Source organism: Rhinopithecus roxellana, chromosome 6, assembly GCF_007565055.1.
Source record: "Rhinopithecus roxellana isolate Shanxi Qingling chromosome 6, ASM756505v1, whole genome shotgun sequence".
NCBI classification, from domain to species: domain Eukaryota; kingdom Metazoa; phylum Chordata; class Mammalia; order Primates; family Cercopithecidae; genus Rhinopithecus; species Rhinopithecus roxellana.
In genome coordinates this window covers 154843149-154852904 of record NC_044554.1, presented here as the reverse complement: position 1 = coordinate 154852904, position 9756 = coordinate 154843149, and the positions used below count along the sequence as shown (strand labels likewise).

Sequence of the window (9756 nt, the reverse complement as noted above, 5' to 3'; positions counted from 1 at the left end):
AGGCTGAGACAGGGAAATCGCTTGAAACCGGGAGGCAAAGGTGGTTGTGAGCCGAGATTGCGCCACTGCACTCCAGCCTGGGCAACAGAGTGAGACTCCATCTCAAAAAAAAAAAAAAAAAAAAAAAAAAAGAAAGAAAGAAAAAGAAAAAAGAAAACACTGCCAAACTGGCTAGGAGCAGTGGCTCAGGCGGGTAATCCCAGCTCTTTGGGAGGCCAAGGCAGGTGGATCACTCGAGCTCAAGAGTTCAAGACCAGTCTGGGCAACATAGGGAAACCCTGCCTCTACCTAAAATACAAAAATCATCTGGGTATGGTGTTACACGCCTGTGGTTCCAGCTACTTTTGAGGCTGAGGTGGGAGGGTCACTGGAACCAGGAAGTTGAGGCTGCAGTGAGCTGAGATTGCACCACTGCATACTAGCCCGCGCAACAGAGTGAGACTCTATCTCAAAAAAAATAGATAGCTTTTCCACCCGCTCCGCTCTCCCCTCCAGCGCCGCTCCGGCTGCATGGCCCTAGCTCCGAGTTTCGGGCTCCTGCTAAACTAGCGCCGCCGTCGTCGTCTCCCTTCAGTCGCCATCATGATTATCTACCGGGACCTCATCAGCCACGGTGAGTTGTTCTCCGACATCTACAAGATCCGGGAGATCGCGGACGGACTGTGCCTGGAGGTGGAGGGGAAGATGGTCAATAGAACATAAGGTAACATTGATGACTCGCTCAATGGTGGAAATGCCTCCGCTGAAGGCCCAGAGGGCGAAGGTACCGAAAGCACAGTAATCACTGGTGTCGGTATTGTCATGAACTATCACCTGCAGGAAACAAGTTTCACAAAAGAAACCTATAAGAAGTGCATAATGGCCGGGCGCGGAGGCTCAAGCCTGTAATCCCAGCACTTTGGGAGGCCGAGACGGGCGGATCACGAGGTCAGGAGATCGAGACCATCCTGGCTAACACGGTGAAACCCCGTCTCTACTAAAAAAATACAAAAAACTAGCCGGGCGAGGTGGCGGGCGCCTCAGCTACTCCGGAGGCTGAGGCAGGAGAATGGCGTAAACCTGGGAGGCGGAGCTTGCAGTGAGCTGAGATCCGGCCACTGCACTCCAGCCTGGGCGACAGAGCCAGACTCCGTCTCAAAAAAAAGAAAAAAAAAAGAAGTGCATAAAAGATTACATGAAATCAATCAAAGGCAAACTTGAAAAACAGAAAGAGTAAAACCTTTTATGACAGGGGCTGCAGAACAAATCAAGCTAATTTCAAACATCCTTGCTAATTTCAAAAACTACCAGTTCTTTATTGGTGAAAACATGAATCCTGATGGCATGGTTGCTCTATTGGCCTACCGTGAGGATGGTGTGACCCCATATATGATTTTCTTTAAGGATGGTTTAGAAATGGAAAAACATGGCCGGTCGCGGTGGCTCAAGCCTGTAATCCCAGCACTTTGGGAGGCCGAGACGGGCGGATCACGAGGTCAGGAGATCGAGATCATCCTGGCGAATACGGTGAAACCCCGTCTCTACTAAAAAATACAAAAAAAAAAACTAGCCGGGCGAGGTGGCGGGCGCCTGTAGTCCCAGCTACTCGGGAGGCTGAGGCAGGAGAATGGCGTGAACCCGGGAGGCGGAGCTTGCAGTGAGCTGAGATCCGGCCACTGCACTCCAGCCTGGGCGACAGAGCGAGACTCCGCCTCAAAAAAAAAAAAAAAAAAAAAAAAAAGAAATGGAAAAACATTAACAAATTTGGCAATTACTTTGGATCACCTGTCATCATAACTGGCTTCTGCTTCTCATCCACACAACACCAGGACTTAAGACAAATGGGACTGGATGTCATCTTGAGCTCTTCATTTATTTTAACCGTGATTTATTTGGAGTTTGAGGCATTGTTTTTAAGAAAAACATGTCATGTAGGTTGTCTAAAAATAAAATGCATTTTAACTCAAATATTTGAGAGAATGCCTTTTAGTTTAATGCATAGTTAAATTCATCCTGTAGTGTTCCTGGAGGAGCTAGAGCCTGGTTATAGGCTACTACTCATCAATTAACTTCTACAGTGGAAATTACTTCTGGGACTGGAGTATAAGAAAGAATCAAAGGTTTTAATTGTGAGTTGCAATAAAGGGAAAGACCATGCTCATAGCAGTGCCAACATCTGAAGTGTGGAGCCTTACCCATTTCATCACCTATAACGGAAGTAGTTAACTGGAAGAGATTACCAAGAGAATAAATAGAGCCTCATTCAGTGGAAAAAAATAAAATAAAAATAAACAAATAAATAAATAAAAATAAAAAATAAAAGACCTCAACTCAGTCACCCAACTATACAGTTTAAAGGATCTAGAAAAAAAAAAAAAGAGATAAATACAGGAAACAAAGATTAGAGTGAAAGTAAATAAAGAATAGGAAAAGGAGAATAGGTAAAATTAAAAGTCTTTTTACAGGTCAGCAAAATTGATAACTTTTTAAGTAGATTGACTAAGAAAAAAAAAAGAAGAAGATGACTCAAGTAGCCAAAATCAGAAATGAAAATGAGGGCATTAAGCCGGGCGCGGTGGCTCACACCTGTAATCCCAGCACTTTGGGAGGCCGAGGTGGGCAAATCACAAGGTCAGGAGATCAAGACCATCCTGGCTAACATGGTCAAAACCCATCTCTACTAAAATTACAAAAAATATTTTTAGTCGAGTGTGGTGGCAGGCGCCTGTAGTCCCAGCTACTCGGGAGGCTGAGGCAGGAGAATGGCGTGAACCAGGGAGGAAGAGCTTGCAATGAGCCAAGATCCTGCCACTGCACTCCAGCCTGGATGACAAAGCAAGACTCCATCTCAAAAAAAAAAAGAAAAAGAAAAGAAAGAAAATGAGGGCATTCCTGTGACTTTACAGCAATTAAAGTGATTATAAGAGAATACTATAAACATACGTACACCAGCAAATTGAATAACCAAATGAAACAGCAAATCTCTAGAAACACAAAATCTACCAAGACTGAATCACAAATAAATAAAAAATATGAGTAAACCAACCGGGCACGGTGGCTCCCGCCTGTAATCCTAGCACTTTCAGAGTGCACTCCATTGCACTCCAGCCTGGGGAACAAGAGCGAGACTTCTCAAAAAGAAGAAAGTAGGGATAAACCTATAACTAGTAAGAACATTAAATTACTAATTAAAATATTTTCAACAAAGAAATACCCCTGACGGGGTGGCTTTACCAGTGAATTCTACCAGACATTTAACAAAAATTAATGCTAGTCCTTTGCAAAGGCTTTCAAAAACTTGAAGAGGAGGAAATACTTTCTAACTCATTCTTTGAGGGCAGCATTACCTTGATTCTAGGGCCAGACAAAGGCACTACAAGAAAACAACTGACCAATATTGCTTATGAACATTGATTAAAAAAATTCTTAGGAAAACACTGCCAAACTGGCTGGGTGCAGTGGCTCATGCTGGTAATCTCAGCACTTAGGGAGGCCAAGGCAGGTGGATCACTTGAACTCAAGAGTTCAAGGTCAGCCTGGACAACATAGTGAAACCCCATCTCTACCTAAAATACAAAAATCAGCTGAGTGTTGTGTTACACGCCTGTGGTTCCAGCTACTTGGGAGGCTGAGGTGAAAGGATCTGGGAAGTTGAGGCTGCAGTGAGCCATGACTGCACCACTGCATTCTAGCCTGGGTGACAGAGCAAGACCCCATCTTAGAAAAATAAATAAACATTTTTAAAAATTAAATTTTAAAAAAGAGGAAACACTGCCAAATTGAAGTTAGCAGAATGTAATTAAAAAGACTGTAAAAGGCCAGGTGCGGTGCCTCACCCCTGAAAACCTAGGACTTGGGGAGGCTGAGGAGGGTGGGTCACTTGAGGTCAGGAGTTTGAGACCAGCCTGGCCAACATGTTGACCCTGGATGATGGGTATGGCCAGGCTGCAGGTCCTGGCTGCCTTGTGGAGCATGTCTGCCTGTGAACTGGGACTCTTTCCTTGCATGGCAATGATAACAGATGGTGGAGGTCTATGCTGACTGGCTTGGCACTTGCAGCCAATGCTTGTGGATCTGTGGGTGGCTCACCATCAGGGCCACCTGGCTCATGGAGGCCCAGGAGCCTTGTTCCCCTTACTTCAGATCTCAAAGAAATCAGGAAATACCAGTAGGAGGGAAGAGCTGAAAGCAGAAGTCAGTGCTTCAGCTGTGCCATAGACTCAGGGTGGCCTCCAAAAGTCACTGCCTCCTCTCCAGGCCTCCCTTTCTCATCTCTAAGATGAAAAGAGCAGCACTTTCTCACATCCAAGGAGAGTGCAACAGGGTACAAGGCATGTCCACAGGCTCCTGTCCCCTGAGGGAGGACTTCCCAGCAGGGCTTCCGTCTCAGACCACATGGAAGCATTTCCAACCTCCACCTCTCAACAGCCCTGAGACCCTGAGGAAGTCACTTGCTGTTTCTGCCAAGAGCCAGCTTCCTCATCTGTCAACAGGGGACAAACAATAGGCTCCACCACTGAATCTACCACATAAGGGCATCTTAAACAGTAGGTTATTATTATTATTTTTAAATAATGATAATATATATTATGTAATATATATATATATATATATATATATATATATATATATATATATATAATATGTCACCCAGGCTGGAGTACAGGGTTGCAATCATAGCTCACTGCAGCGTCAGCCTCCTGGGCTTAAGTTAAGGGATAGAGTCTATGCAGATTACCTGAGTTCATTCACATGTAGCACTTGGTTTCTTTTTCTTTTTTTTCTTTTTTTTTATTTATTTTTTATTTTTATTTTTTGGTGGCAGGTCTCATCCAGGCTGGAGTGCAGCGGCACAATCTCAGCTTACCGTAACCTGCACCTCCCAGTTGAAGCAATTCTCCTGCCTCAGCCTCTCGAGTAGCTGGGATTACAGGCATCCGCCACCACACCTGGCTGATTTTTATATTTTTATATTTTTGGTAGAGATCCACCCACCTCGGCCTCCCAAAGTGCTGGGATTACAGGCCTGAGCCACCACGCCTGGCCCACTTTTTTTTTTTTTTTTAAAGACAGGATCTCACTCTGTCTCCCAGGCTGGAGTGCAGTGGCTCTGTCATAGCTCATTGCATCCTCCAACTCCTGGGCTCAAGTGATTCTCCTCCCTCAGCCTCCTAAATAGCTGGCACTATAGGTATGCACCACTGCTATGCCTGGCTAATTAAAAAAAATTTTTTTTATAGAAACAGGGTCTTGCTGTGTTGCCCAGGCTGGTCTCAAATGCCTGGCCTGAAGTGATCTTCCCACCTCAGTCTCCCAAAGTGCTGGGATTACAGGTGCGCACCACCACACCTGAGCAATTTTTTTTCTCTTTCTTTGTTTTTTTTTTTTGTAGAGATAGAATGTTGCTATGTTGCCCAGGCTTGACTGACTGACTTTTGGGGGCCAGTCCACATCTCTTGCTCAGACTAGGGAAGGGAGTGCAAGAACATTTGGGAAAGAACTAGCATGAGAAGCTCCCGGTTGTGGGGTAAACATGGCGAATTCAAGGCCCCCACTGGCTGCTCTATGGGTGGGAAGTCCAGGGGTGGAGGAGAGAAAACGGTAGAGGAGGAGCAAGAGACCAGGTGGGCCTATGACGACGGGAGACTGAGCCTTGGTCCTTAAGATTATAGAAGATGGGGAAGGAGCAAGAAAGTAAAATTCCGTACTTTTTTTGTTTGTTTGTTTTTGAGGCAGAGTCTTGCTTTGTCACCCAGGCTGGAATGCGGTGGCGCAATCTCGGCTCACTACAACCCCCGCCTCCTGGGTTCAATCGATTCTCCTGCCTCAGCCTCCCGAGTACCCAGGAGTACAGGAGCACACCACTACGCCCGGCTAATTTTTGTGTTTTTAGTAGAGATGGGTTTTCACCACGTTGGCCAGGCTGGTCTCGAACTCCTGACCTCAGGTGATCCGCCGCCTCAGCCCCCCAAAGTGTTGGGATTATAGGCGTGAGCCACCACACCTGGCCCAAATTCCATACTTTTGACATATTCCTTAAAGATTAAACACATTCTTAGGCGGGACAGTCATGTCTGAAACCACACACTCTGAGGGCAGCTGAGCGGACCTGGGAGGCAAAGAGAGGCGTGGGTTATTGGCATCTGATGGGGGCAACCCAGTGTTTCCCACAGATCCTCCTGGCTGCGATGGCCTGGTGGGCAGGCTGGGGGCTTGTGAGGAGGCGACAGCTTTAGGACTGCTCCGGGTGCTGGACTGCGTGGGGAACAGGTGGGGAGGAAGAATTTCTTGGGTGCAATAGAGGGCATGAGGATGTGGGCGTCAACTTCAGCTCCCTGGCTTCTGGCCCAGGCAACCGAATGGGTTCTTGGGAGGACACATTGGCAGAAGAGATGATGGGGCTACTCAGGGCCTGTACCTGCAAGGTGAGAAGTCCAGCGTGCTGGTGCAAGAGCAAGCATGCACCAGGGGTAGAGGCCGAGAAGTTGGGGCAGTGCAGATAGCATTGTGTGTGAGGCCGCCTGGGGAGGGGGGACATTCTGAGACTGAGTCAGGGCAACCCAGAGGTGAAATAAGGAGAAGAGCAGCTGCTCTGGAGGCTGAGGTGGGAGAATCGCTTGAACCTGAGAGGTGGTGGTTGCAGTGTGCAGAGATCGTGCCACGGCACTTCAGCCTGGGCGACAGTGACAGTCTGTCTCAAAAACAAAAAAATAGTTTGGAATTTTACTTTCTTGCTGCCCCCAGACCATGTGGTTTGTGACATGGCTGTCCTGTCTAAGAATGTGTCCCTAGGCCCAGAGACATGCTCAGAATGGTCTGTGGGCTCCCTGAGTCCCGCCTGCCCTGGCCTGAGGCCCCCCTCTCTGCCCTCCAGCACTTCGACTCCACACAGAGCCCTCATACACCCCTGGAATTTTCCAAGTGGAAATTCTCCTCAAAGGCCCTCTCTGATTCTACATGTTCAAGACATCTTGTAGCTGTCCACCACCAACCCACAGCAGGCTACAACCCTGTGGGCTACAAGATTGTGCCCCGACACCAGAACTCTGGGCCCTCCTCCCAGAGGGGGCAGTGGCCAGGGAAGGAGACAGGTTTCCCAGTGACCCCTGCCCACCTCTTCCCGCTCCTTACCAGTTCCAGACACATTTTCGATTTATCTTCCTGTGTTGTTTATTGTATGGAGACCAGGCCTCCCAGCCAACTCTGAGCTGGACGGGCCAGCTGTGGCCCGAGACGTCTGTCCCAGCCAAGCCCAGAGCAGCCCCTGTTCTGCTATCCCTTTGGCTGCCCCGAGCCAAGTGGGCCCTGAGCTCTGTCCTGGCCACACACTCTTTATGAAGCCCCAGGGCCCATCTCCCCTATTGTTTGGCTGTGTTTATACCCTCTTGATTTTTTTCCGGGTGATGCCCCAGTCTGGAGGTGGCCTCCATGCCATCCTGCTGCGGCCTCTCTCCCTGCCTAAGGCTTCTCATCCATCATATCATGGAGCCTTGCTGCGGTGGGGGTGGGAGGACAGACACCCACAGAAGGCTCCGTGGGTGAGCTGGTTGGGGAAACTGCACTCTTTCTGCTGCACGCTAAGGGGGAACATGTGCATGTGTGTGCATGCACGTGTGCATATGTGTATATGTGTGCAGGTCTGTATATGTCTGTATGCATGTGTGCATGCATGTATATGTGTATGTGTGTATATGTCTGCACGTGTGTATGCATGTGTGTATGTCTATATGGACGTGTGCATATGAGCATAAGTGTGCATGTGTATATATGTCTATATGCACATGTGCATGTGTGTGTGTACCTGTGCATATTAGGGTTTACAGGAGGCTGGTTCCATCCCAGAACCTGCTGATGAAACCTTCCCAGGATAGCTAAGGACACAGGTGGGAAGTGTTCTGCAGTCTTGTGCAGGAAGGGGCTGAATTCTCAGGGTACCCCAGCCCTCCTGAGAACTGCAGCCCAGGCTGGACTTCCAGGCTGGCTCTCCCCTGCACGGGTGTATGCCTTGAGCCAAATCCTCGTCTGGCTGGGTCTCAGTTTCCCCTGGGGTGAAAGGGAAGGTGCATTGAACTCGGCCTTATGACACAGCTTTGGACATGGAAAGGCTGTGCCAGGTCCTGGCTGCAGTTCTAGGGCCCGTCTGTCCCTCCTTACTTCGGCTATGTTTGCTGATTTTCAGGGCTCTTCCCAGGGAAATAAGAAAAAACCAAAAAATCAAAAAAACACACCTGTACAGATACATGCAAAATTCAGTAAGTTCCCTGAAGTCCCTCCGTGAATCTTCCGGTTAAAAACCTGCTTTATGGGACAGGCGCAGTGACTCACGCCTGTAGTCCCAGCAATTTGGGAGGTCATGGCAGGCAGATCACCTGAGCTCAGGAGTTTGAGACAAGTCCGGCCAACATAGTGAAACCCCGTCTTTACTAAAAATACAAAACTTAGCTGGGCGTAGTGGCACATGCCTGTAATCCCAGCCACTTGGGAGGCTGAGGCAGGAGAATCACTTGAACCTGGGAGGAGGCGGCAGTGAGCCGAGATTGCACCGCTGCACTCCAGCCTGGGTGACAGAGCAAGACCCTGTCTCAAGAAAAGAAAAACAAAACCCTGCTTTATGGAGCTGGACAGAAAAGTCCTCAGGAGGCCCAGAACTTTCTGTGGCAAATGCAGAGGGGGTGGCACCTCACCCTGATGTTCCCAGAAACAGTCAAGAGACCCAGGGCTGCCCCTCAGGACCATCTCCAGGAAACAAAGTCAAAGGTGGTTCTCAGCCAGAGGCCATGGAGGGGCTGGGTAGTCCTAGCCAGGGAGGGTGACCCAAGGTCGCACGTTGACTCTGGATGGTTTCATGGAAAAGGAGGGTACCCAGCTCTAGAAATTCGGGACTGGAATGGTCATGTTGTTGCTGAGCGGTCCTGGGCTGAGGCACCCACCCTGGTCCCCTGCTTGAGGTACAGAGAAGAGACCACTGTTGGAGGGGATTCGAACTCTAGGGCCGAGGGGTGGAGCGCGGGGACTGTGTGCAGGAGGACGCCTCCACCCCCGCAGTGCGTGTGCAAGATGGCAGGGCTCTGCGGCGCTTACTCATTCTTTTCGGTGTGCTGACAGCCAGGCAGAGCTGCAGAACACTTCCTAAGCCCATCTCTGTCCCTTGCTACTGGAATTCTAAAGACTGGCCATGGCGGTCAGATGACTACGCCTGGGGCTCCTGAAAGCGGGGCAGAAGGTTTGCAAACTCCTGGAAGACATGGATTCACAGGGCCACCTGCCCAGGACTCCTCCCTGTGCAGGCGGGGGCTGAATTCCCAGGGTACCCCCAGCCCTGCTGAGAGCTGCAGCCTCTGTGGCCCCCGAGGGCGTCTCCCTTTGCACCAGGCCCTGGAATCTGCACACTGGAGAACAGCCCGGAGCCCTCTGGGGCTGGCTGAAGAAATGACAGATGGGACAGTTGTGGCTGAAAAGGGAGAAGTGTTGCCCCAAGGACATGGCACGCAGGATGTGGACACGGGGCACCCATCTCTGGCGCTTTCTGACCCTTTCTAACCCATTTTCACAGACCTGAGCTGCCAGGGCCTCCCCCGAGAGACCTTCAGAGCCTGTGGTGATGAGGCTGGATAATCCTGTCTCCCTGTTCCCCTCACCTGGCTGCTCCAGACCCTGAGAAACTTCCACCTGTCCCATACCAGCTGAGGGTGTCTGAGGAGCTGACATCAACCCCACAGATCTCCCGGACTGTGCTGGAAGCTAGAGACAGGCAGGGAGGCTTCCCAATGGGTCAGG

At 49.5% G+C, this 9756-nt stretch overlaps 1 pseudogene; it reads left to right on the top strand.

The window, feature by feature from the left end:
- Positions 1–403: 403 nt before the first annotated feature.
- Positions 404–9519, top strand: LOC104677382 (annotated as a pseudogene).
- Positions 9520–9756: the final 237 nt, after the last annotated feature.